This window comes from Balaenoptera borealis (genome assembly GCF_965194805.1).
Source record: "Balaenoptera borealis genome assembly, chromosome: 12".
Classification (NCBI taxonomy): Eukaryota; Metazoa; Chordata; class Mammalia; order Artiodactyla; family Balaenopteridae; genus Balaenoptera; species Balaenoptera borealis.
This window is the reverse complement of record NC_138869.1, coordinates 24,696,926-24,724,141: the sequence shown is the minus strand read 5'-3', so window position 1 is coordinate 24,724,141 and position 27,216 is coordinate 24,696,926. Positions and strand designations below refer to the sequence as shown.

At 39.2% G+C, this 27,216-nt stretch overlaps 1 protein-coding gene across 7 annotated transcripts in view; it reads left to right on the top strand.

Annotated features, from left to right (window-relative positions):
- The window catches only part of MITF (melanocyte inducing transcription factor), a 225,439-nt gene that overhangs the window by 44,574 nt on the left and 153,649 nt on the right, over positions 1 to 27,216 (top strand). The window contains exon 1 of one of the 7 annotated variants that reach the window (XM_082346208.1): positions 18,029 to 18,844. The exons of the other annotated variants lie outside the window; for them this stretch is intronic. The gene's annotated coding sequence lies outside the window, so the exon portion shown is untranslated. Of the gene's footprint in view, positions 1 to 18,028; positions 18,845 to 27,216 lie in introns of those variants that run through there. 7 annotated transcript variants of the gene reach the window in all.

Genomic DNA, 27,216 nt, shown 5'->3' with positions numbered 1-27,216 from the left:
AATGACTGTGAAGCTCTTTGAGCTCCTTAGAAGAAAGAAGCTATTGAAGTCCAAGGTCTTTGTAATGTCATATCAAATATCCAGGGTTCCTTCATTTTGGTTAACATGGAAAAATGAATGTATGTCCTAGCAGGACAGATTAAGTAGTGTTCGCTTACTCAGGGGAGGGAAGGAGATATATCTGGAAAATGTTTACTGCTCCCTGGAGTCAAATGTTCAGGCTCTTATAGGCGGCACGGAGATGATTGCTCACAACACTTGAGTAACATTAATGTTGAGTTCCCTATAAGACTGTGGGAGCCATAGAATTGTTTGTGTTGTCTTACTCTTTTGAGGTACAAATATCTGAGGCCAGAGACCCAAATGCATACATCTGGGCATACATGCTTGGAAGTGTACACTATTTTAAAAGTGTTGCTTTAGCGTTAGAGTTTGATCGGTATATCAGGTAAAAATCCATTCAGTTGTAAATGACATAAAATCCAGCTCGAGCAAGAAAGGAGATTTACTGGTTCATTGAGGTGAAGAGTGCAGGTCCTTTCAGGGTTGGTTTGAACTTCAGGATTGTTTTGACTGAGAGGCCTGGCGTTAGTATCATGGGTCTTGCTTCTGGTACCGTACACTGCGCCTTCACGGTGACGTGTCACCTTTAGTCTGTTTTTGGTTCTACCTCATGTCCAGATGTCTGCCAGATATTCCTGAGGCCGCTTGTCCCTTCCACATCCAGAGAGAGGGAGTGAGAGAGGTTGAGAGATCAGATATATTTCTGGAGGCTCTTTCAGAACAGCAAGGAAGAAGATCAAACCTTTCTTATTAACCAGACTTAAATCGTGTTCCCGTTCATGAGCCAGTGCCTCTGATGAGGGAATGGGTTTAGGCTGATTGGCATAGACAATGGCGCCATGTTCTACTCCTAGATTCTAAGGTGGCGTGAGCTTTGCCAAGGAGGTATGGAAAATCAGATGGTTTCCAGAGTAAGTGAGAATGGATACAGATTTAAACTTTTGAGACTCATGGCACAACTTACCTGACTCTTTTCTCTTATACACTCATGTGAGCAGTTACATGTAAAACTGGCCAGTTAATGAATAAAAGACCTAGATCAAGATTTAACTTCTAAAGGATTTAGTTTCAAGCTCCTCTCTTTCTTAGTAGTACAGGCTACACCAGACCAAACTCACAGATTCTCTTCCTTTTAGCTTGTTGGAAAGTGTTGGTGTTTTAGTTTTGAATTTGTAAAGCATTAAATTGAGTTTCTGTCTGGCCAGTGGTTTTCTTTTTTTTTGCCAGTGGTTTTCTATACCAAATGCATTTTGGATGAGTGAATCTGAGGTTTCATTAAGGAAGTATAAATTACCCTAGCTTTATTACTCTCTTTGTATTAATCTCAGCATGACTGCTCCTTGCTTCTGACATTGAGCTCCTGTTTTACTAAATAAAGGATATCTGTTTCCACATTGGTGTCCTAGATGCCTGACATTACATTTTATTCCATAAAAATTATGCCACTGATAAAAAGAAAATCATTAATATAGAGAGGCATAAATTCCAAGATTGATGGTAGTAGTCAGAAGTGGATTGAGTGCTGACTGTGTGACAAGAAAGCACTGTGCTAAGTGCTTTATATGCATTGTTCTGTTTGTTCATCACAACAGCCCTGGGAGGTGCTGTCATTACTTCCATTTTATAGATGGGGAAACTGAGATTAAATAATATACACGAGGTCACATAAACAGGAAATTGTGGAACCAAAACACAGATCTCTTTGACTCTGAGTCTTGTCCTTTTAATCACTATTCCCTCCACTATCAAAGCCAGGATATTTAGATGTATCTGCTCCATCTAATGTTAAGTTTGGAATTCCTGGGAAGTTGCATTATGTCTTTAAATCCTTCTGAAGTTAGTGCTTCTATATTCTAGTAGTGGTAGAGGATTGAAAAAGAGCATTTACTAGCATGGATCTTGGAAAAACCTGACCTAAGAGTCTTTCATGAAAAATGTGCATTTTCCCTGATAGCCAAAACAGTTTTGAAAAAGGACAGAGTTGGAGGACTCACACTTCCTGATTTCAAAGCTTATTACAGAGCTACAGTAATTTAAACAGTATGGTACTGACATTAAGACACACAAATAGACCAGTGGAATAGAATAGAGAGCTCAGAAGTAAATCCTTAGATATATGGTCAGATGATCTTTGACGGGGGTGCCAAAACCACAAAATAGGGAAAGGACAGTCTCTTTAACCAGTGGTGTTGGGAGATATCCATATACAAAAGAATGAAGTTGGGCCCTTATCTTACACCATATACAAAAATTAACTCAAAATGGATTAAGATCGAAATATAAGATCCAAAACTATAAAACTCCTAAAGGAACATGGTGGAAAAGCTTCATGACATTGGACTTGGCAATGATTTCTTGGATATGACTCCAAAAGCACAGGTAAGAAAAGGAATGATAGACTAGTGGGACTACGTCAAACCTACAAACTTTTGTGCATCAAAGGACTTAATCAATAGAGTGAAAAGATAAGCTGTGGAATAATAGAAAATATTAGCAAATCATATATCTGATAGGGGTTAATCCAGAATACATAAAGAACGCCTCAACTCAACGACAAAAAATCAACTCAGTTAAAAAATGGGCAGGGGTTTCCCTGGTGGTCCAGTGGTTAAGACTCTGCCCTCCCAATGCAGGGGGCCTGGGTTCGATCCCTGATCAAGGAACTAGATCCTGCATGCCGCAACTAAAGATCCTGTGTGCCACAACGAAGATCCTGCACACAGCAATGAAGATCGCACATGCTGCAACTAAGACCCGGTGTAGCCAAATAAATAAATAAATAAATAAATAAATATTTTTTAAAAATGGGCAAAGGACTTGAATAGACATTTCTCCAAAGATGACATACAAATGACCAACAAGGATGGGAACAGGTGTTCAGCATCATTAATCATAAGAAAAATGCAAATGAAAGCCACAATGAGATATCACCTCTCACCTATTAGGATGGCTATTATTAAACAACAACAACAACCAACCAGCCAACCCAGCCAAAACAAACAAACAAATAAACAACTCAGAAAATAATGAGTGTTGGCAAGGATGTGAAGAAATTGGAAACCTTGTGCACTGTTAGAAGGGATTGTAATATGGTGCAAGTGCTGTGGAAAACAATATGGTGGTTCCTCAAAAAATTAAAAATAGAACTACCATATGATTCAGCAGTTCCACTTCTGGGTACGTATCCAAAATAACTGAAAGCAAGGTCTCGAAGAGATATTTTCACACCCATTATTCACAACAGCCAAGAGGTGGAAGCAACTCACGAATATCTATTAATGGATGAATGGATAAACATAGAATGGAATATTATTTAGCCTTAAAACTGAAGGAAATCTGTTACATGCTACAACCTTGATGGACATTATGGTATGTGAAGTGAGCCAGTCAGAAAAAGGCAAATATCGTATGGTTCCACTTATATGAGGTCCCTAGAGTAGTCAAATTCATAGAAACAGAAAGTAGAAGGGTGGTTGCCGGGGGCTGGGGGAGGGTGGGGGGAAAGGGGAGTTTTTTTAGTGGGTATTGGGTTTCAGTTTTGCAAGATGAAAAAGCTTTGGAGATTGCATAGCAATGTGAATGTAATTAACACCACTGAACTGAACACTTAAAAGATGGTAAATTTTATCATATGTGTTTTTTTTAACCAGAATTGAAAAAAAATTGTATTTGTCTCCTGGTACTAATTTAACTACTTAATTGAGTTATTTGAACATCTTCAAGTTGTAAACCATGAGCCTACAGGCTGAATATGGACCACAGACATATTCAGATGGATTCATAATCTTTTTTGGACAAAATATGAATTAGTGATCAACATTTTTAAAAAATTAGGAAATTTCACATCAAAATCTCTACTTCTAGCTTCTCTTGGAAAACTGGGCCTTGTCCAGTCAACAAATGACTGGAACTGAGGAGTAGCCAACCTCTTTTTAGACAGGGCATGAAGCAGACTACATTTCTCTCATCCCCTATTTTCTTATATCAGGTTCAAGGCCCTCATGTACAGTTGATCCTTGAACACTACAGGGATTAGGGGAACCCACGCTTCTCAATCCATGGAAAATCCACATGGAAAATGCCCCTCTGCATCCGTGGATTCATCCAACCGCAGATGGTGTAGTACAGTAGTATTTACTGCTGAAAAAAAATCTGAGTATAAGTGGACCCATACAGTTCAAACCCATGTTGTTCAAAGGTCAACTGTACGTATACTAACTTCCTGGCCTATTTGTAGCTTTCAAATACTAAACGCCTTAATTCCTAATGCCTTATTACTAGTGATATTGCCCTGTGGGTGCTCTGCTGGTCCTATACTAACTAATTAGGGTCTGTCATCTCTAAGTAGCCTCTTCTCTTTTAGGTCTGGGAGTTCTGATCTGTCTTTCTGTAGGAGCAATATAGACTCAGTGCTTTTTTTTCTTTTTTTCTTTTGCTGTTTCACTTGCAGCAAATGTCCTACAAGTCATGTTCTAAATATAGATGTGTTAAATTTCAAATGTGAAAGTTTTTGATGGGTCTGAAGCCAGTTTGCTAATCAGGGCAAATGCTATGATTGGCGCCAGTGTTTACAGACCCTGGGGGTATTGTGAAATCCACCCTCGCCACTGTGATTCAGCTCTGGGGTGGAAAGAAGCTCCTTGACCCCTGAAGAGTTCCCTAAGTTGTTTTTCTTCTTAACAGTGTGGTGGTTAGTTGAATGTCATAACTTAGAAAAGAAAAATATATGTTCCTTAGTTCATTTTACTAGTGCTGGATTAACAGTACAGTGATAAATCATTTTTGCAAGCAAAAACAAATCATTTTTTTCTGAATTTTTTTATGTGCCATCAGTAAGTAAATGCCTGTCTATAGAAAGAAATCCAGAGACCCCAGGGCCTGCCTCTTCATATGAAGTTAAAAATAGTTACTTGTGCAAAATGTAAAAATCTTGGCTATTTGAAAGTTCAGACTGGCCAAATTTTTTATCTTGTATCTTTTAAATCTAATTACTTACTCTTTCCAGGTAGGGCTAGTGCTGTCCATTTGTTAAGTAGCAGCAAAATACTGGAGAAGCAGCAGTTTCAAAAAATTTTCAAAGCTACACAGTGCATGACATTCATGTGTGTGTGTGTATGTATGAGGCGTTATTAGAAATGCCTGTATGTTTCATGATGGGTCTATTTCATTTGTGTAGTAGAACTTGGAAAATGCATTTTCATGCATTGAATAATAGTGACCAACAGTAGAGGAGGGCTTAGTTTCTAGTACTGGTGGAGTAGAGGTATTTGGAGAATTTTCTGGTAATGAGACTTGGGTAATTAAGTTGCTGTGCCCTGAGAGTTACTCCTTAAAGGGGAGCCTGATGCTCTCAGTCCTTATCTTCACTTGCCAGAAGTTGAGGCTGTCATCTAGCGAAGTTGGTGTCTGAAATGAGATATGACTGTAGTTGATCCCATCACTCTCTGGTGCAGAATTTTTCAAGATGAGCAGCGGATCAGAGAAATCAAACAAAACAAGCCAGTTGAACCAAACTGTGCTTTGCTAGCTGAAGGGACCTGAAAGTGAACAAAGTGACAGGCATTTGGAGTTGCTTTCCCAAATTTGGTTTTGCTGCTTTTATCCATTAAATTGGTCAACAGCAGCACTCACTGGTAAAAACAGGAACAACAGACTCAAGTTTTGCTGTCAGCTATTACAGTGATGTTCTCTCTTTTTTCTTGCCCCTCTCTTCTCCTCCTCCTTCCTTTCTTTGATCCTTCTCTCCCTCCCTCCCTTCCTAAGTTCAATTTTCTTTATAAAAATTTTTTTTAATTCCAAAGGAATAATAACATAAAGAAAAATTTGTTAATCTTCCTCCTCGCCATCCCGAATCCTGCCCTACTAAAGAAATCAATATTAATAATTTGTTTTGGATCAACAATCATTCCCTTGCTCACGCAAACAGGATCTGTAGACAGAGAAATTTATTTGTTTGAATTTTTACAAAAATGGACTCATGTTGTATACTGTTACTTTCTTTATTCTCCTGACGCTATTTTGTGGCCATCTCTCCAAATCAAGACATTAAGCTAAAAATCGTTATTTTTAATGTGGAAATATTTCATAGTATGATTTTATCATTTCTTCATATAATCCCCTGTTGACTGATTCTGTTTACAGATTCCTCCCCACGCCCCCACTAAAACAAATAGTTTTGCTTATTTTAACTGCATTTTTTTTTAAATGATGATGAAAGCTTGGTGGTATTCACATTGCTTAATTTGTGTCATGCTTTATTTATTTATTTATTTATTTATGGCTGTGTTGGGTCTTCGTTTCTGTGCGAGGGCTTTCTCTAGTTGCGGCGAGCGGGGGCCACTCTTCATCGCGGTGCGCGGGCCTCTCACTGTCACGGCCTCTCTTGTTGCGGAGCACAGGCTCCAGACGCGCAGGCTCAGTAATTGTGGCTCACGGGCCTAGTTGCTCCATGGCATGTGGGCGCTTAAAGGGCTTTTTACTTTTCATTGTGCATCTATTTATTTTCTATACAGTTTCATCTGGTTTTATGAGTTTAAGTCTTTAGCTTTTCTAATTTGCTAGTTTACCTCTCGGAATCTTTGCATTTTGGTTACCTATGTTACAGTGCTGGGTTTCTCACCGTCGGCGCTCTTGTCATTTGGGGCGAGGTAGTTCTTTGTTGGGGGTTCCATCCTGTGCACCATAGGCTATTTAACAGCATCTCTGGCCTCTACCCCTCAGATTCCAGTAGCTTGCCAACCCCCGCTCAAGTTGTGAAAAATGTCTCCAGGCACTGCTAAATGTTCCCCAAGTGGCAACAGGGCGAGAACCACTGCTGTAATGTAGAGTGTATATAAAGTATGTGGCAGAGCTTTATTTTCCTTATAGGTTCATCTGTACTTGACAACATGAGTCTCGTGTTACATAGTATTGTTAGAAATTAATTTCAGGACTTCCCGGGGGGGTCCAGTGGTTAAATCTCTTCACTCCCAAAGCAGGGGCCATGGGTTCGATCCCCGGTCAGGGAAGATCCTGCATGCTGTGTGGTGTGGCCAAAAACAAAAGGGGAAATTAATTTCTATCTTGGGTTCCAAATAATTTGGAGTGAACCTCAGTTGGCTCATGTATACAAGACAGCCTTGGACTCTTCTTTAGCTTATGCCGTTTTGGTGTCGTACGGTGGTGCGTCGACATAGGGCCCTCGCTTGTAAGCCACGCTATTTTCTTTTTCTTTAACATCTTTATTGGGGTATAATTGCTTTACAATGGTGTGTTAGTTTCTGCTGTATAACAAAGTGAATCAGCTATACGTATACATATATCCCCATATCTCCTCCCTCTTGCGTCTCCCTCCCACCCTCCCAATCCCAGCCCTCTAGGTGGTCACAAAGCACCGAGCTGATCTCCCTGTGCTATGTGGCGGCTTTCCAATAGCTATCTATTTTACATCTGGTAGTGTATATATGTCCATGCCACTCTCTCACTTTGTCCCAGCTTACCCTTCCCCCTCCCCATGTCCTCAAGTCTATTCTCTACGTCTGCGTCTTTATTCCTCTCCTGCCCCTAGGTTCTTCAGAACCATTTTTTTTCTTTGAAGATTCCATATATATGTGTTAGCATATGGTATTTGTTTTTCTCTTTCTGACTTACTTCACTCTGTATGACAGACTCTAGGTCCATCCACCTCACTACAGATAACTCAGTTTCGTTTCTTTTTATGGCTGAGTAATATTCCATTGCATATATGAGCCATGCTATCTTAATCAGATAGTTTGAGTATTTCTTGGCTGCGGTTGGGGTGACACCTACTCAAATTAGGGAAGCATGGGAACGAGACGGGAATGCTGTTTGAGTCTTACATCATTTTATTCCACTAGGATTTAGGTACTTCTTATGGTGCACAAGGTCCTGCCCGTGGCCCTCCAGATATTTTATGTGTGTGGGAGGCAGTCGCACCCACAGAGCCAACCACGAGCTGCCCCTCCTTGTCCACCTTCTACAGAGTCTCCCTAACTTCTGACCTTGGGCAAAATAGCCCCAATTGGGAGGATCACGGGGGAGCTCCCTATTTTCCACATATTCTATAATTTTTCTCTGCAAAGAGATGCATTGTGTAGTGCTTTAAGTAGCTTCCCATTTTACAAGTGACTATTTATGGATGATTTATTGAATTAACAGGGTGTCTGTTACTATACCTGAACAAGGCTGGGCATCAGGCCCTTAATCAGAAATGTGGCCCCTTAGTGTGAAGTATTGTTTTTTGTGTGTTTGTTTTTTTTTTGTTTTTTTTTTACAAAAAGTCAGATGGCCTAGTGTTAGTTTGACTTAGTGCCTTTTTCAGATAGGTGATTATAAGGATTACTGATGTTTCTGTGCACTGGAGAATAAGCCATGTGCATCTCCCTTCTTTTGCCTTAGTAATGAGCTAAGATGACTGAGATTTGATTCTCACGTCCTTGGTTGGCGTTTTAGTTGTGCTAGCTTTTTTTGGTCAAGGTAATAGACAAACATTAAAATTTACATGCATTTTAAAAAGTTGTAATGTCATCCAGACTGCTTTGCATCTGTGATTTATTTATTTATTTATTTATACACACACCTATAACCTCCCGCGCACCCACACACACCCATGTGGCTATTACCCAGATCAAGAATTAGAACGATTCCAGAACTGTGGAAGGTTCTCCCGTGTCCTTCTCAGCCAGTAACCACCCCCCAGAAGAAAAACCATCAGTCTGACCTCTATCGCTCTGACTTAGTTTTACCTATTCTTGAACTTCATGTAAATGGAATCATTTGTATTTGTTCCTTTGCCTCTTCTTAAGAAAGCCTGATATAGAACACTTCAATTAAAAAAAAAACAACTATGTAATCACTCTTCATATTATAAAAAGATCACCTTTGGTTTTAAAAAAATAGTGAATTTTCCTTTCTTGTTTAAAAAATCAATCTGTTCATAAAATTCAAATGTATGTACATAGCACGTATCTTAAATCAATCTTACATATTTCAAATACACATAAAATTATAAGGATATGATACATATTTTTAGATTATCTGTGATTTCTCTTAATGTCAAGTATGCTTTTTATTTTTATATTTATTAAACAATTTTTAATTTCATATTGGGGTATAGTTGATTTACAATGTTGTGTTAGTTTCAGGGGTACAGCAAAGTGATTTAGTTATACATATTCATATATCTATTCTTTTTCAGATTCTTTTCCCATATATGTTATTACAGAGTATTGGGTATAGTTCCCTGTGCTGTACAGTAGGTTGTTGGTTATCTATTTTATATAAAGTAATGTGTATCTCTTAATCCCAACCTCCTAATTTATCCTCCCCACCACCTTTCCCCCTGGTAACCATAGTTTGTTTTCTAAGTCTGTGAGTCTACTTCTGTTTTGTAAATAAGTTCATTTGTATCACTTTTTAGATTCCACATAGAAGTGATATCACATGATATTTGTCTTTCTCTGTCTGAATTACTTCACTTAGTATGACAATCTCTAGGTCCATCCATGTTGCTGCAAATGGCATTATTTCATTCTTTCTTATGGCTGAGTAATATTGCACTGAATATATGTACCACATCTCCTTTATCCATTCATCTGTCAGTGGACATTTAGGTTGCTTCCATGTCTTGCCTATTGTAAATAGTGCTGCAGTGAACATTGGGGTGCATGTGTCTTTTTGAATTATGGTTTTTTGCGGATAAATGCCCAGGAGTGGGATTGCTGTATCAAATGGTAGCTCTATTTTTAGTTTTTTAAAGAACCTCCATACTGTTCTCCATAGTGGCTGTATCAATTTACATTCCCACCAACAGTGCAAGAGGGTTCCCTCTTCTCCACACCCTCTCCAGCATTTATTGTTTGTAGACTTTTTGATGATGGCCATTCTGACTGGTGTGAGGTGATACCTCATTGTAGTTTTGATTTGCATTTCTCTAATAATTAACGATGTTGAGCGTATTTTCATGTGCTGTTGGCCATCTGTACGTCTTCTTTGGATAAGTGATTTCTCTTTATTTTTGCTCATGTGCATACCATACCAAATTATATAGGACAGGGGTCCCTTACATCATAAATCACATAAAATCCTTTGTTTTGAAACACAATTTTAATTTTCTGTTGTTATTTTTGAAGGCTGGGTTTAGTTGGTATTCCTTCAAGGAGTATGGCAGTAATTCTTTTTGATGGAAAAAGGGGATATGATCTGACAGGATTTTTTCTTTCAGTGCCTGTGAGGAATCTTTTGAAATAGTTTTCCAGGTAGTAAAACGTTTAATGCCGTTTGGATGCACTGTAGTTTGTGAAGCTGACAAGCAACATCTCTTTGGAGTGGTTGTGAAACAAATCCTGGGACAGATTGACTTGTTACTTAGTCCACATCTGTTGCCTAGGCAAAAACTAAACATTTCAAAATACTTGGGCAAATGCCACCAGCAAGTGATGCCTGGGGATTATGCTATTAAAGCAGAAGCACCAAGACCACATTTAGATGATAAAGGTTGCAGAAACAATATCCACTTAGTAAGAGATTTTTATTGTAGGTTTTCTGAGTCTAATGTACGGTAAATGCATTAGCAAAGAGAAAGTCTTGTACTCTAAGTTTAGAAATTATTTTTACTTGGAATAGGCAGCAATTTGCATTGTATTTTGGTCTAAAGGGTATACCCCTTATTATTTGGCTTTCATCAAAGCAATTTAGTGCCACATGTGAATGAAAACTGGGTTAGATCTGTCATAGTAGCTGAAGGTTAGGGTGACACAGGGAAACATAAAATGCCAATCTTTGTGCCTAAGTGTTTTTTGTTTTTAACCTATGTTCTCACATTCTTTTTTTTTTTTTTGACATTAATTTTTACTGCTTTTTCTCTTACTAATGGTAAGAGGGCTTTAGTTGGTTTTTTTTAATGTATAACATAACACATTGATTTTTTCCCCCTTTATTTATTTATTTATTTAAGTTTTTGGCTGTGTCGGCTCTTAGTTGCGGAACACAGGATCTTCGTTGTGGCATGCGGGATCTTTTGTTGGCGGCTTGTGGGCTCTTTGTTGCAGTGCGTGAGCTTCTCTCTAGTTGTGGCACGCGGGTTTTCTCTCTCTAGTTGTGATGCACGGGCTCCTGAGTGTGTGGGCTCGGTAGTTTGCAGCAGGCGGGCTCTCTCATTGAGGTGCCCGAGCTCAGTAGTTGTGGTGTGCGGGCTTAGTTGCCCCACGGCATGTGGGATCTTAGCTCCCCAACCAGGGATCGAACCCGCGTCCCCTGCATTGGAAGGCGGATTCTTTACCACTGGACCACCAGGGAAGTCCCTCATATTCACAGAGGTATTTGTTGTCTGGTTGGTGATATCTACAAATCATATAAAGGAATACTTGTTATAGCATCTCCTATTATACTAAGGATCATTCATTACATAATTTTGGGGAGTGAATAGGTTATAGGAAAAAAAAAAAAGATTCTTTTGGCCAAACTGGAAGGATTTTCTATTTTGTTGGACTCAGTGGGAGGAAAAAAAAAATCCTGTTGCAGATTTATGTATTTGAAGGGGTACAGGTCATGATAGTTGAGAAATTAGGAATTCAGGGAGCCTCTTTCATTCTTTTCTGTTTTCGTGAATTCTCATGATCTAACATCATCCTCTTTGGCTGTAAGTGACATTTATTTTCAGTCTTGATTTTGAAATGCTGTTACTTTAATTATATACATTGTGAAAAATAATATAATTCCCCATAGATGACTTGATTGTCAAAGTCATTTCTTCTGCCCATCTTGGTGGAAATACTCAGTATTTTTTCATCTATAACCAAGGTTATCTTTATCTTTATGAGCTGTCAGTGGTGTGGTGACATATGTAGTGATGCAAATCTGGGACTCCCAATGCTGTGGGTTAGAGATTACAATAAAAATACAAAAGTGAATTTCAGAAGCAACATGCATTTTAGATTTTCCAGAAGGCTTTAAACAGATTATAGGTAAAGTGTTGACGCATAGTTTTAGTTTTTAATCAATCTGTATCTTGATTGAAAAGGAAAGACCCTCCAGAACTTTATTGTCTTCATTGCATTCGAACCCCAGTTCTATGACTTACTGAGTCGGGAACTGTTAATGGGCCCAGTTTATGCCTCTAGCTGACCTGGCTCTGCCTCAGTTTCCCCATCTGTAAAGTGGGGCTACTGCTGCCCATATGACCCAGTTGTTGGGAAGATTAAAAGCCCAACTAATTTTCAACATACTAGCCCAGTTCCTGGCTCCATAATAGTTGATACTTTTATTATTTTTATGCTAAGAACACTGTGTTGTATTAGTGGAAGCCAGGCAGACTTTATTCAGTTCCTGTTATATCACATATCAGCTGCATGGGATCTCGGCCAGGTCACTTAACTGACTCTGAGTCTCAGTTTCCTCGATTGTAAAATAGGAATCCTAATATTTACCATTCACAGTTGTGAAGAAAAAACGATAATATATTTATAGTGCATAGCATAGGTCTTGGCACGTCATAAGCTTTCAGCAAATGATAGCTGCTGTTGTCATTATGGTTTTTGGTATTATCATTTTTATTATTATTTGATGATGTGTCTACATCGCAAAATTTCTGCTGCCATTTCCATAGCCCAGCTACTGTTATCTCTCTCTGGATTATTGTAATAGCCCTTTAACCCTTCTCTCAGTGTTGGGATAAAGACTCTAGATCATGATCTGTCCTTTGCCTACCCCCCTACCTCTCGCCCTCATTTTCCCACATTGCTTTCCCATAAATCTTTCTGTGCTTTGACTACCACGGACTTTGTTCATTTCTTCCAATATGTTATGCTACTTCTTTGCACAGGGCCTTTGCATATGCTGTTTTTTTTCTCCTTGAAATAGGCCTGACCTCTTTTTCCTTTCCCTTCTACTTCTTCACTTCCCTCCCTATCCCCTTATTAAATACCCTCATAGGTCCTTGTGCTTAATTCTTTAAGTCACTTGTCATGTTAATTTTTTTTGTGCTCACTTAATGAATTCCATGCCCCTCCCCCCCCACCCCCCAGACTATAGGTTCTGAAAGAGTAGAGGTACTGTCAGATTTGGATCACCACTGGGCCTTCATTTAGTTCCCCTCCACACTCATTTGTTATGGGAGGGAGGGAATGACTGGATGCATGACTGAGATGGGAATAGAAAATAACTGGGTAACATTTGAGGAAACAGACGAGGTAGTGGGGTGTGAGGCTTATCACTGGGGAATGCAGAAACAGGCATATTAGCTCATGGTCTGGCATGCCGCAGAGGAAGAGTGGTGTGTTTGCGCAGGAGGAGAAACTGTGCAAATGAAGAAATGCAGGGAGGAAGGAAGAAGCTTAGCAGGAAATAGTTGTGGAGGATTGGAAAGAGGAAATAACTGAGAAGTGACTTGATAGAAAATTGTGCATTTATTTCCTCTGCTGTAGCTCTTATTTTTCTGGTGTACACATTTGACACCTTTGGTTTTTTTGTTTTTTTGAGTCTGATTTGTAGTAGTCTCTTTTTTTCCCTCCTAGGATGCCATGTCCATTTATTTATACAAACTGATACACCAAAAATGAGCAAACAGACAATGGCAATGTAGCCTCCACGTTGTTTTCTCTTCCTAGGACAAACTCTTCCTCCCCTTTGTCAGTTTCTTTCCCTGCCTTACTAGTTCTTCTGTCAAAAGTACACTTTTATTTTCTTGTGGTCCTCTGCTCTGAAATGGATTTAAATCCCCTTCCCCTGCTCCCCTTACCGTTTATAATGTTTAAAGATTCAACATTGGCGTCTCATTTCAGCTGTTCATGTCACTATAATGAAGTGGAGGGGGGGTGGATTTTTCAGGGCAGAAAGCTCTTCGAGACCACTGTCAGGTGCTGGGTGGTTGCAGGGGGTGAAGAACTAACTGCACACCTCTAAGTTGAGTGTTTTTCTTTTTTAGTCTCTAACCTTTTCTTCTAGCGTTATGTTAAATTAAGATGTAATTCACAGAACATCAAATTCACCATTTTGAAGTATATAATTCAGTGGTTTTTAGTTTGACTTTCTTGTTCAGTCATCACTATTATCTAATTCCGGAACACTTCCATTACCTCCAAAAGAAGCCCTGTACCTTTCAGCAGTTAGTTCCAACTCCCCTTTCTCCTGTCCCCTGGCAACCGTTCATCTACTTTCTGTCTTTATGGATTTGCTTCCTGGATATTTCATATAAATGGCATTATGCAACATATGGCCTTTTTTTTGTCTGGCTTCTTTCACTTAGCATGAAGTTGTTAAGGTTCATCTTTGTTGTAGCGTGTGTCAGTACTTCATTCCTTTCTGTGGCCAAGTAATATTCCATTGTAGGGCTATTCCACATTTTGTTTATTCATTCCTCAGTTGATGGACATTTGAGTTGCTTCCACTTTTTGGCTGTTATGAGTAATGCTGCTCCAAACATTTGTGTGTAAGTTTTTGTGTTGGAATATATTTTCATTTTTCTCAGGTAGTTACCAACAAGTGGAATTGCTGGGTCATATTGTAACTCTATGTTAAACCTTTTGAAGAACTTTTAGACTGTTTTCCATAGCAGCTATACCATTTTACATTCCCACTAGCAATGTACTAAGGTTCTAGTTCCCAGTTTCTCCATATTCTTGCCGACACTTGTTATTTTCAGTTTTTTAAAATTATAGTCATTTTAGAGTGTGTGAAGGGTCTTTATGTCTGACTTTTTACATGGTGGGACTTGATTCTTCCCCCCACCTCCACCACTGCCTCTTTCATTTTAAAAAATGGATATTGGTCTTGTCATTTTTATTAGATTTTGAAATGAGCCTTTGCTAAGACTGAGGGAATCTTGAATAGTATTTGAAATACTACTTTATGGTTGGGAAACAACATGCTTAGAGACAGTAACTGGAACAGAAAATAGAAGTTATGGCCTACAAATTAGGATTTTTTCTACCAAACTAAGCCTCAAGTAAATATTCTCATGTATAAATTATAGAAACCTATCATTATACGAAAAAAGTCAAAAAAGAAATTTGGTAATAAAAATTTGTGTCCCTCTTTGGTTTGGTTTCTTTTCCTTGTGTCCCGCCATGGTTTGGTTTCTTTTCCTTTGGTTTCCTTTCTTTCCTTTTTCTTTCTTTTTTTTTTTTTTAACTTTAAATACTTTTTTGGCCGTCATATGCTATTTCCATGATGATTAATAAATTCATTTATAGACTAATCTTGTAAGATCTTTTAAATCCTTTAGAAAAAGCTCTGTTAACATTAGCCAACCCCATTTTTATTCTGTTGTTTCAAGTGGAAACATCATGGCTAAGGGCCCCACATTAAGAAGCTTGAACAATTATAGACTCTTTATCTTCCCATTCATTAGATATAATTTAGTATTTAAAAAAATAAAATTACTCAATTTCAGTTGAAGTTTAGCTGTCTTAACCCTTTCTAATATTCTCTATATGGCTTTTCATTGTAAACCCTGAACATGTCAAATCAACAGCAATATATTTTTGTTACTCTCTAGTATAAGATCAACACTATCACCCATAAACATGTAATGAGCACTTCTATTATGTGTGGAAACTGATCTCTGATCTTTAGGAACTTACAGTTGAATACAGAGAACGTTGATGCCAGTAGATATTATGGACGTAAAGCATTTCCTCTTTGATGCAAGAGGCAACTATGATATAATTGACATGGGGATTTTAAGGTATCATTTCCAGATTTCATGCAGTAGGGAAACACACTGAACTCTGATTATTCCAGGGAAAGAAAATTAGGAAAAATGTTGGAAGGAGACAAATATTTGTTGACGACCTACTGAATGACAAGCTGTATTTGGAGATTGATTATGTAGAGTATGGTGGGTGAGAGCTCGGGCTCTTGAAATCAGATGGCTTCAATTTGAATCTTGGCTGTGACAACGCTCATTTGTGTGATTATTGTGAAAATGGGAGTGAGTGCCCACAATCCATAAGGGTGTTGTAAGGATTGGAAGGAATCAATTTAAATGACTCCTCTATTCAGTGCCTGGCACATAATGGGCACTCAAATAATGTTTATAGTCTTGTTGTTGTCAGAATTTTTTGTAATTATAGTTATTTTAAATTTAATTATTATGACCATTACTTAAGAAAAGTGGTATTACATACATTTTTAAATGAGAAAATGAGGCTTAAATAATCAAGAAATTTGCCTATAGCAATGGTTCTCACCTGGGGACGATTTTGACCCCCCAAGAGACATTTGGCAACATCTAGAGAGATGGCCTAGGTTGTCACATCTGGGGTACACGGTGATACTGACATCTAGTGAGTAGAGGCTGAGGATGCTGCAGAACATTCTACAATGCACAGGACAGCCTGTACGACAAAGAATTATCCAGACCAAAAGGTCAGTAGTGCCAAGGTTAAGAAACCCTGGCCAAGAGCCATGGACCTTCTAGGAAGAGGAGTAGGATTTGAACCAACTTTTCTCAATCATATGTTTATGTTTTCCCCTTGAAACCATTTCATTTCTTCATGAGAATCCAAGGAGTGAAATAAAGTAAGTTTTGACAAGTCCCTTTAAGATAGTCTAGTGGCTTGGGACTCAAATATGGCTTCATGGAGAGGATGACAAACCAAGTCCAGAGAAACTGAGATGATTTATTCTTTCACCATTCATTCAGTCATTCATTCATGTATTGATTTGCTATTCATGTTTTAATTCATGTGTTGATCATTAAATTCTCCACACACTTAGTGAGCACCGACTCTGTGCTAAGTAATGGTCTGTATTCTCATGAAACTTCTATTCCTCTAGCCAGACAACTCTCAGAAATGGAAGAGAACATTTCTGAAATGTAGCATAAGAAGTGAAAAAAAAAAAAAAAAAGATTCACTATAAGAAAATCTAGTTTATGAAGTTGTCTCATTTGAATCCTCACATTAATCTTTGTTCGTTTATCCATTGACTGCTCAAATGTATGTATGCATGGTATCCTCTGCTAGGAACTGTGTTAGGTCCTGGCACTGTATACACAAGGAAATCTGTCTTCTGTTGAACTTTGCATAAATCCTTATATAGCCTTCAGAAAGAAATTGCAGTTTTATCATTCTCATTACCAGTAAAAATCTTTTTAGAAACAGGAGCTATATTGGTCTGTGTTTCAGATGACTCCTGAAATGAGGTTAATGCTTGGAAAAGAATCTTCCTTGGATATTGACTGAGCCTTGTGGTTTACTCTTAATAATTATTTTAGTATGAAAGAGTATGCTGGGTTTTGTGGGAAGTATCATAAAATACCTAATTTTCCTAAAAAAAAAAATGCTTGACTTATAAAAAAAGATTGGAATACAGCAATTCTGTTTTTTAAAAAAGTCTCTATTCTGATAGAAATTCCTTTAATGACAAAGAGCAAGTGCGCACATGTATACACACACACACCCTCACCCTCAAAAAGATAAATCAAAGGCCTTGATTCTTAACAGTTTGTACTTTTATCCCATGAAAAAGCAAGAATTACTACTCATATTATTGTTATTATGAACTTCACTGACCTAATAGCTCTTTTTTTTTTTTTTTTTTTTTTTTTTTAAGTAACCACAAATTTCCCCATAGTGAGGAAGAGGCAAACAGTTTCCTTGATGCTGGGAAGTCCCTTTCTTAGAAATGTATATTCATCATGGATGAGCTAGGCTAATTTTTTTTTGGTTTGTTTGTTTGTGTTCTAATTGAAATAGAAGAAAGAGTTTGTGAGGCAGATATACCCTGTGCTATCCAGAAGGAAGGACTGAGTCAGCACCACAGATCGGTTTCATCGGTCACTCTTGTGTAGTCCGAGCCGTTTAAACAGTTTAAAAGTACATGCACTGAGAGGCTTAATTCTTTACTATGAGACAGCCAACTCTACGATCTTTCTGAAGCTCTAAAAATATATATAACCATTTGTCATGACAGATAGTATTATATTTTGCTCCTTGATCAATTTTTGCCAGTTTGGTTTGTCTCCCCTGCCCCTCACATCAACAATTAATCTCTCTGAACCCTCTGCACACTTTTGGGGTTGAGGCCCCCCCGTTTTTATTCTGGCTCCCCTCAACCCTTTCCCCGTTGTTTACCACTTACATTTTTTCTCTATGATTCTTCCATGTCCAACATTGAAAAAGTTTTTTATGTTTAAATCTCTTTAAAAAATACACATTAGCACTTGATATTTTTGTGTTTATTTTTTAACTGAAATTTTGGAAAGTTTATGTACACAAGCTCACTTACGAGTTGATAGTTTCAGGGCTTCCCTGGTGGCGCAGTGGTTAAGAATCCGCCTGCCAATGCAGGGGACACGGGTTCGAGCCCTGGTCTGGGAAGATCCCACATGCCACAGAGCAACTAAGCCCGTGCGCCACAACTACTGAGCCTGCGCTCTAGAGCCTACGAGCCACAACTACTGAGCCCGAGTGCCACAACTACTGAAGCCCGTGCGCCTAGAGCCCATACTCCGCTGCAAGAGAAGCCACCGCAATGAGGAGCTCCCACTCACTGCAACTAGAGAAAAGCCCGCGCACAGCAACGAAGACCCAACGCAGCCAAAAAAAAATTAAAAAAAAAAAAGAAGAAAAAGAGTTGATAGTTTCAAAATGTGGTTTGTGTTTGTAGTATATGAGGGCAAGATTTTTCATTTGGCACTAATGCATTATCCTCGCGAATTCGTTTTCTTCTGCTTTTCTAGAGCCTCTGAAGGCTCTCAGAGGGGCCCCGAGAGGCAGAGACCACCCTGAGGGAGGGAGTTCTGAGTCCAAGGAGAACCACGGGTGTTGGCTGACTTGTGGTAAGCCCAGCATGATGTAGTCCTAAGACTTCACCATGCAAATCTTGTCCCTTGAATTTGAAAAGCTGTGAAACAATTTTGTTCTACTCATTAGAAGAGTGAAACCACGGTGGGGTATATGTGGAGGTCTTACAGCTGTAGTACACGTGTACTGCTAGTGGTTCTAAATCTAGTTTTCAAAGAAAGCTTGCCAATATCTGGATGTCTTATAGAGACAGATGTTACAGGAATCACTCTCTGACTTTCACGCTTGTATTTAAGCTAACAAGAAACTGAGTCTATAAAATGACACAATTTTGTCTTGTACTTTTTTCTCACCTGATAATTTCCTTTTGCCGTCTTAGCTAACCAGTTCAAATTAGAAAATTAATTCCTCTATTGACACATGTTTCTTAACATCCTCTCCATTTTTTCCCGATTTGAGATATTTTGTCTTGTTAGATAGAAACTAGAATTTTAAAGTAATGTTTTAACAAATATTCACTATTTTACCTAAAATTTTGAAGATAACTTGGTATTTTTAAGGCAATTCAGCTAAAAACAAGAAGCTCTCTACAGTCTCCACTAGCTCTGATTATTTAAAGATTTGTTCTCTTTTTCTGGGGTGGAGGGAAAAAGAGTGAGGCCTTCCCTGACCACCTGATGTTATACTAAATCACAGCTACCTGTTGGTTTCTTTCATAGTGATTAAGAACATCCGTGAGCACGTATTTTCATCATTTGCTTATTTGCTTGTTTATTGTCATCTTTTCCACTAGACAGTACATGCTATAAGGGCAAGAAGAATATTCATTTTGTTCACTATACCTCAATACTGAAAACGTTCATGATATATAATAGACACTCAAATATTTGGTGAGTGAATAAACGCATTTTTAGAAGCATGGATATAGAGTTATTGAGTCATTTAATGTGAACTAGTTATATGAAAAACTACCTTGCAAAAGCAAATTTGGGGTTCAGGGTATCTGTTTGAAGTAATAAACTTATTTTTTTTTAAACTGAGGGATTTTACTATTGTTTTAACTGAGAGTGTTTTTAGAAATGAGGAATTCATTTCATAATAAAATGTTCTTAACATTGAGGGTCAAGAGCCAATTTATAATTTGAAGCTAAGGATTCTTTTCTGGAAAGATATATTTAGCCCATTTTAAGTTTATGTATGTAACAATAAGATTTATGGAACTTTATAGGTAGGCCCTTGAACCCATATGCTAAGAACTCAGGCTGTTCTCTCTGAAGCTTTGTATAAAGAACAAATCTCTGAATCCCACTACTGGGCACATACCCTGAGAAAACCATAATTCAAAAAGTCATGTACCGCAATGTTCACTGCAGCTCTATTTGCAATAGCCAGGACATGGAAGCAACCTAAGTGTCCATCGACAGATGAATGGATAAAGAAGATGTGGCACATATATACAATGGAATATTACTCAGGCATAAAAAGAAACGAAATTGAGTTATTTGTAGTGAGGTGGATGGACCTAGAGTCTGTCATACAGAGAGAAGTTAGTCAGAAAGAGAAAAACAAATACCGTATGCTAACACATATATATGGAATCTAAAAAAAAAAAAAATGTTCTGAAGAACCTAGGGGCAGGACAGGAATAAAGATGCAGACATAGAGAATGGATTTGAGGACACGGGGAGGGGGAAGGGTAAGCTGGGACAAAGTGAGAGAGTAGCATGGACATATATACACTACCAAATAAAATAGCTAGCTAGTGGGAAGAAGCTGCATAGCACAGGGAGATCAGCTCGGTGCTTTGTGACCACCTAGAGGGGTGGGATAGGGAGGGTGGGAGATGCAAGAGGGAGATATGGGAATATATGTATATGTATAGCTGATTTACTTTGTTATAAAGCAGAAACTAACACACCATTGTAAAGCAATTATACTCCAATAAAGATGTTAGAAAAAAAAAGAACAAATCTCTGAGAGTTTAAAGATGGAGCTTCTTTACTTAAAACTCTGTGAGCCTATGGACTTGTAATTAAAACCGCAGTTATTGTTAGATTGGTTCCATGTGTAATTAAGACAGGAAAAAATACAAGCCAGTAAAATGAGTAATGCAAGGAAATTCTGATGCACTGCTTCCTTTTTTTACTTTTTTTTTTTAATGTATTTTTTTAAACGCATTGTTTACTTTGTTTATTTATTTATTTATTTTTGGCTGTGTTGGGTCTTCGTCTCTGTGTGAGGGCTTTCTCTAGTTGTGGCAAGGGGGGGTCACTCCTCATCGCGATGCGCGGGCCTCTCACAATCGCGGCCTCTCTTGTTGCGGAGCACAGGCTCCAGACGCGCAGGCTCAGTAATTGTGGCTCACAGGCCTAGCCGCTCCGTGGCATGTGGGATCTTCCCAGACCAGGGCTCGAACCCGTGTGCCCTGCATTGGCAGGCAGACTCTCAACCACTGCGCCACCAGGGAAGCCCCACTGCTTCCTTTTGAAGAGGTTTTTACACATTCATCCCTGTCTAGTTCTCTGTTGAAAATTCTTATCTTGGATGCCTAAATTGTTCAGAATTTTCATCATAAAGGAAAACAGTTGAAGTGGCCTGCCTTTTCTTGGGGAAGCTCTCCAAGAAAGTATTTCTAGCTGGGCCAGATTCTCTCTTAACTTATATGATTTCCCCCAGCGTGTTGGTTGGTGGTCTTATTGCCCGATTTCTCTTTTATTTAAAATTCCTGTGTGCCGTTGTAGCTTTCTGGAGCTATATTAGGGATGACCTAGCACACCTCAGACCTGAGGAATGCTTGGATGTTATTTTATGGCCTTTGGCAGTCAGTGGATATCTTACTTCTTTCTGTCTGATTAATGGGGAATTCAGAGCTATAGTTAGGAGATAGTTCACCTAAACTATTACTGCTTTGATGGATTTAATGATAAAATGTTGGCTAGTGCCCAAAGCAGATACGTGAACTGTGCTCTATTTTACATTTACCTTGTCAAAGGCAGTTATGCAACAAATGCCATATATATATATTTTATAACTGGTGGCTTTTATTAATTAATTGATTTTTGGCTGCGTCTTCGTTGCTGCACGCGGGCTTTCTGTAGTTGCAGCGAGTGGGGGCTACTCTTGGTTGCGGTGCGCGGGCTTCTCATTGTGGTGGCTTCTCTTGTTGTGGAGCATGGGCTCTAGGTGCGTGGGCTTCAGTAGGTGTGGCTCGTGGGCTCTAGAGCACAGGCTCAGTAGTTGTGGCACACCGGCTTAATTGCTCCATGGCCTGTGGGATCTTCCTGGACCAGGGATTGAACCCATGTCCCCTGCATTGGCAGGCGGATTCTTAACCACTGCGCCACCAGGGAAGTCCCTACAAAAGCCTTTTATATTGATTAAAGCCAATTAATAAATGGAAATGTAATTTAATTTGTTCCTCACCTATGGTTGAATGTGATGAGTCTTGATTGCCTACAATGACATTTATACAGGTAACACCTTCGTTTTCTAAGTGCAATAATTAAGGCAGAACATTTTTTGCTGCACCTCTGTGGTGGATAAACCACTTTGATACCTTTATTTGGGTCAAAGTGTTCTTTATACAGCCTTTGAGGTACTGACCTTATCAAAGCAGTTGATCTTCCAGTGACCCATTTTGGAATAATATGGGCACAATGGTGCTTCTCTAGAGTTGATCTAAAGTATTGTGTATTTAGTAACTAAGCAAAGTTATTCTCAGTGCCAAAGACTATTAAGACTTGACTATATATTTGATGGTTCCCCTGTTTAGCAGTTTGGTATGTTGGAAAGCTACTTGGTAGATCTTTTTTTTTCTTGATATGAATACATATCAAGATTATATTAGATTTTATACTCATCAATAGTTCAGTCAGTATTTGTTGATTACTTTATAGAGCTGCTCTAGCAGTAGTTACCAGGATTCAGTGATGAATCAAAACCAGGAGAACCATATAGGTTTCAGTCTAACTGGGTATCTTTTGGAAGGCAAAGGTGGTACGCTTAGTAATTATTCTATGACAACAAGTGTAACCTTGGATTATTCCACGAAAATTAGGACTAGTGGGTCACTTTAGTTAACACAGGCAGGGTCTCTGTCCTCATGGAGCTTGTAGTCAATGGAGGAGATGGAAGTTAATCCAATAATCAGATAATCAGACTTCCCTGGTGGTGCAGTGGTTAAGAATCCACCTGCCAATGCAGGGAACACGGGTTCGAGCCCTGGTCTGGGAAGATCCCACATGCCGCGGAGCAACTAAGCCCGTGCGCTACAACTACGGATCCAGTGCTCTAGAGCCTACGAGCCACAACTACTGAGCCCGTGTGCCACAACTACTGAAGCCCTCGTGCCTAGAGCCCGTGCTCCGCACCAAGAGAAGCCACCGCAATGAGAAGCCTGTGTACTACAACAAAGAGTAGCCCCCGCTCGCCGCAACTAGAGAAAGCCCGCGTGCAGCAATGAAGACCCAACACAGCCAAAAATAAACAAACAAATAAATATATAAAAAATAATCAGGTAATAAATACCAATTTATAGTTGTTAAAAAATTATAAAAGGCCATATAATAAGGGAATTTGACCTGGCCATGGGGTTAGGGAAGGCCTTCCCAAGGAGGTAAATTTTATGCTGAGTTCTGGTAGAATATTTCAGAAGGAAAAAGCATGTGCAAAAAGCTTTAGGGTGGGAAGGGAGTATGATGTGTTCCAGGAACAGTAAGACAGGAGTGACAGAAGCATAGACCTCAGTGTAGAGCGTGTGGGGGATGAGGCTAGGAAACCACACCATGCAGGGCCTTAACTGCCCTAGAAGGGTTTAGATCTTTACCCTAACCGAAATGGCAAGGCATTATAGAATTTAAAGGGGGGGGGGGTGGTCAAGTAGGTGGAAGGGTCACATGACCAGGTTTGGTTTTTGAAAGATCATTTAGGCTGCAGTGTGAAGAAGAGATTGAGCAGGGGTGGGTGGGATAAGACAGGGCTGGGGGCAAGAGGAAATCTGGGGAGAGTGGTGAGATAGTTTTTGTGTTAGTCCAACCAAGAGACAACGGTGACTTTAACTAGGATGGTAATTTATGGTGGAGTTAGAGCAAATGACTGGATCTGAGAGGTATTTAAGAGCAAAAGTCAAAAGGACTTGGAAACAGGGTCTTATGGAGAGTGAAGGGTGTTCAGAATTCTTTTGTGCCCACTTGTGATGATACGCAGTTCTCTTGTATCCACTCAGCCTGTTTCATAAATTAAAAACGGCGGCACTGAGCAGAAACCACAGAACAGATAGAACTAGGTTCACCGACTTCTGAGAAGTGACTGGAGATGGTTCCTGAGAAGTCAGAGACTCAGAAAATATCTTAACTATTTGGCATCATCAGCATACCCTGTAGTGTGTGGTGGAAATATAGCACAAAGAATGAGCTGTGTCGGGGGGAGAGTACAGCTCCTTACGTTCTTATGCAAGAGTTGAACTGTAGTATGATCCCAACCAGTATTGCTGTGTGGTTGATTTCTTACCCTGATCTCTCCTCAAGTAACCTGTAGGGCAGCATGACTAAGGTCTCATTTAGGGTGCTAAAACAATAATTTTCTAAATAATACCCTGGTACATTGAAGGGGTTAAGGTAAGGATGCCCAGATGCTTCATCTGTGATCAGGGTGCATCTTAGACATTGGACCCAACTGGTTTATCACATGGTTCTTTCACAAGGCTGTTGCTCATATTAAAGTGTGATGTAATAGAACTTATGAATTAAAAATAAAAACCCACAGGGTCACGTGAGTGTGGATAAACACTAGGGAACTAAGTATATCTTTCTTTGTAGAACATAATGTTGTGGGTAGAAGACTTTTGCTTTTGCACGTGCCATAGCATCAGGCCGACATTAGTACTTATGTATTTGCCTGATGATGAAATAGTAGTTGTTAGTAGCAGTTTGCTTTTCCCTATAGTCTGGATTATGTCTCATTCATTCTGCCTCTTTGCTGACATGTGGGCATACTTTTTAGCACCAGTTGAACCAGGCCTGTTTCTGGGGCTGTCTTGCAATCTTAGCTCAGATACTGTACTAAGAACACCAACATTTATATTAACATAAGAAACATTCTGTTTACTCTTTAGATATGAAATACCAATTTTATGGCATTCTGAAATTCTTAAGTGTATTTTAAGTGTTCTTCCAAAAATATTGTTTCAATTAGATAAGAAGAAGCACAGGTTCTTTCATGGGTTTCTCTTCACTTCTTTTGCTTTTAGCTCTTTAATCTCGGTGAATTATGAAATTCTAACCCAGTTTATACATAGAGATCTGGTTTGCATTAGCAGTCTTTTTTTTTTTTTTTTTGGCTTGACTGGAGGTGAGGAAAGATGTTGTTAGGAATTTTCATTTTCTTCTCCTGTCTCCTCCTTTTTGTTTTTCTTTTATTTGTAAAGCTTAGTATTTTAAGCAGGCTCATCTACCTTTGGTCCTTCATCTTGAGCCTAGCATTGGCTAGTTAGGAGAATTGGATGTTGTTTTCCAAAAGCTTAGTACAGATTTTGATAGCTTCTTGAAGGATTTGGTACTGAGAATGACCAAGGCCAGTGTTCAGGAATAATTCAGGTGGCTTTGAATATTGCTTGCCAACTCATTGCTTTACTAAGCTTTGAGTCATATTTTAGATTAAATGTGGTTAACTTTTTCCATTCAATTCTTAAAACTTTACACACTGAGTTAGATATGTGGCTTAAGTTTAAAGTGTGTTTGCCATAAGTGGGGTTCCTATATTACTGTCCAGTGTGAATTTGAACAGTCCAAAGATTTATTTGGTGGCAATATGCTCAGATTTTGGAATTAAATAATAGAGATAATATTCAAAAAAACTTTTTTTAAAAATTAATTAATTAATTAACTTATTTATGGCTGTGTTGGGTCTTAGTTTCTGTGCGAGGGCTTTCTCTAGTTGCGGCAAGTGGGGGCCACTCTTCATCGCGATGCGTGGGCCTCTCATTATCGCGGCCTCTCTTGTTGCGGAGCACAGGCTCCAGACGCGCAGGCTCAGTAATTGTGGCTCACGAGCCTAGTTGCTCCACGGCATGTGGGATCTTCCCAGACCAGGGCTCGAACCCGTGTCTCCTGCATTGGCAGGCAGATTCTCAACCACTGCACCACCAGGGAAGCCCTCCAAAATAACTTTTTTTAACACAGCAGTTTTTTGTTTTTTTGTTTTTTTTTTTTTTTTAAAGATTTATTTATTGATTGATTGATTACTATGTTGGGTCTTCGTTTCTGTGCTAGGGTTTCCTGTAGTTGCGGCAAGCGGGGGCCACTCTTCATCGCGGTGCGCGGGCCTCTCACCATCACGGCCTCTCTCGTTGAGGAACACAGGCTCCAGACGCGCAGGCTCAGCAGTTGTGGCTCACGGGCCTAGCCGCTCCGCGGCATGTGGGATCCTCCCAGACCAGGGCGCGAACCCGTGTCCCCTGCATTAGCAGGCAGACTCCCAACCACTGCGCCACCAGGGAAGCCCCAACACAGCAGTTTTTTAAAAAAAAATTTTTATTGAAGTATAATTGATTTACAATGCTGTGTTAGTTTCTGGTGTATAGCAAAGTGATTCTTTTTCATATTCTTTTCCATTATGGCATTACAGGATATTGAATATAGTTCCCTGTACTATACAGTAGAACCTTGTTGTTTATTTTTTATAAATTTATTTATTTATTTATTTTTGGCTGCGTTGGGTCTTCGTTGCTGCACAGGCTTCTCATTGTGGTGGCTTCTCTTGTTGCGGAGCATGGGCTCTAGGCGCACAGGCTTCAGTAGTTGTGGCTCACGGGCTCTAGAGCGCAGGCTCAGTAGTTGTGGCGCACGGGCTTAGTTGCTCCACAGCATGTGGGATCTTCCCGGACCAGTCCCCGAACCCGTGTCCCCTGCATTGGCAGGTGAATTCTTAACCACTGCGCCACCAGAGGAATCCCTGTTGTTTATTTTATATGTAGTAGTTTGTATCTGCTAATCCCAAACTCCTGATTTATCCTCCCCCACCCCCTTTCCGCTTGGTAACCATAAATTTGGTTTCTATATCTGTGAGTCTGTTTCTGCTTTATAAATAAGTTCATTTGTATCATATTTTAGATTCCACATATAAGTGATATCATGTGATATTTGTCTTTCTCTGTCTGACTTACTTCACTTAGTATGATCATCTCTAGGTCCATCCATGCATTGTTTCATTCTTTTTTATGGCTGGGTAATATTCCATTGCATATATATACCACATCTTCTTTATCCATTCTTCTTTTGGTGGACATTTAGGTTGCTTCCATGTCTTGGCTCTTGTGGGTAATGCTACTATGAACATTGGGGTGCATGTATCTTTTTGAATTATAGTTTTGTCCAGGTGTATGCTGAGGAGTGGGATTGCTGGATCATAT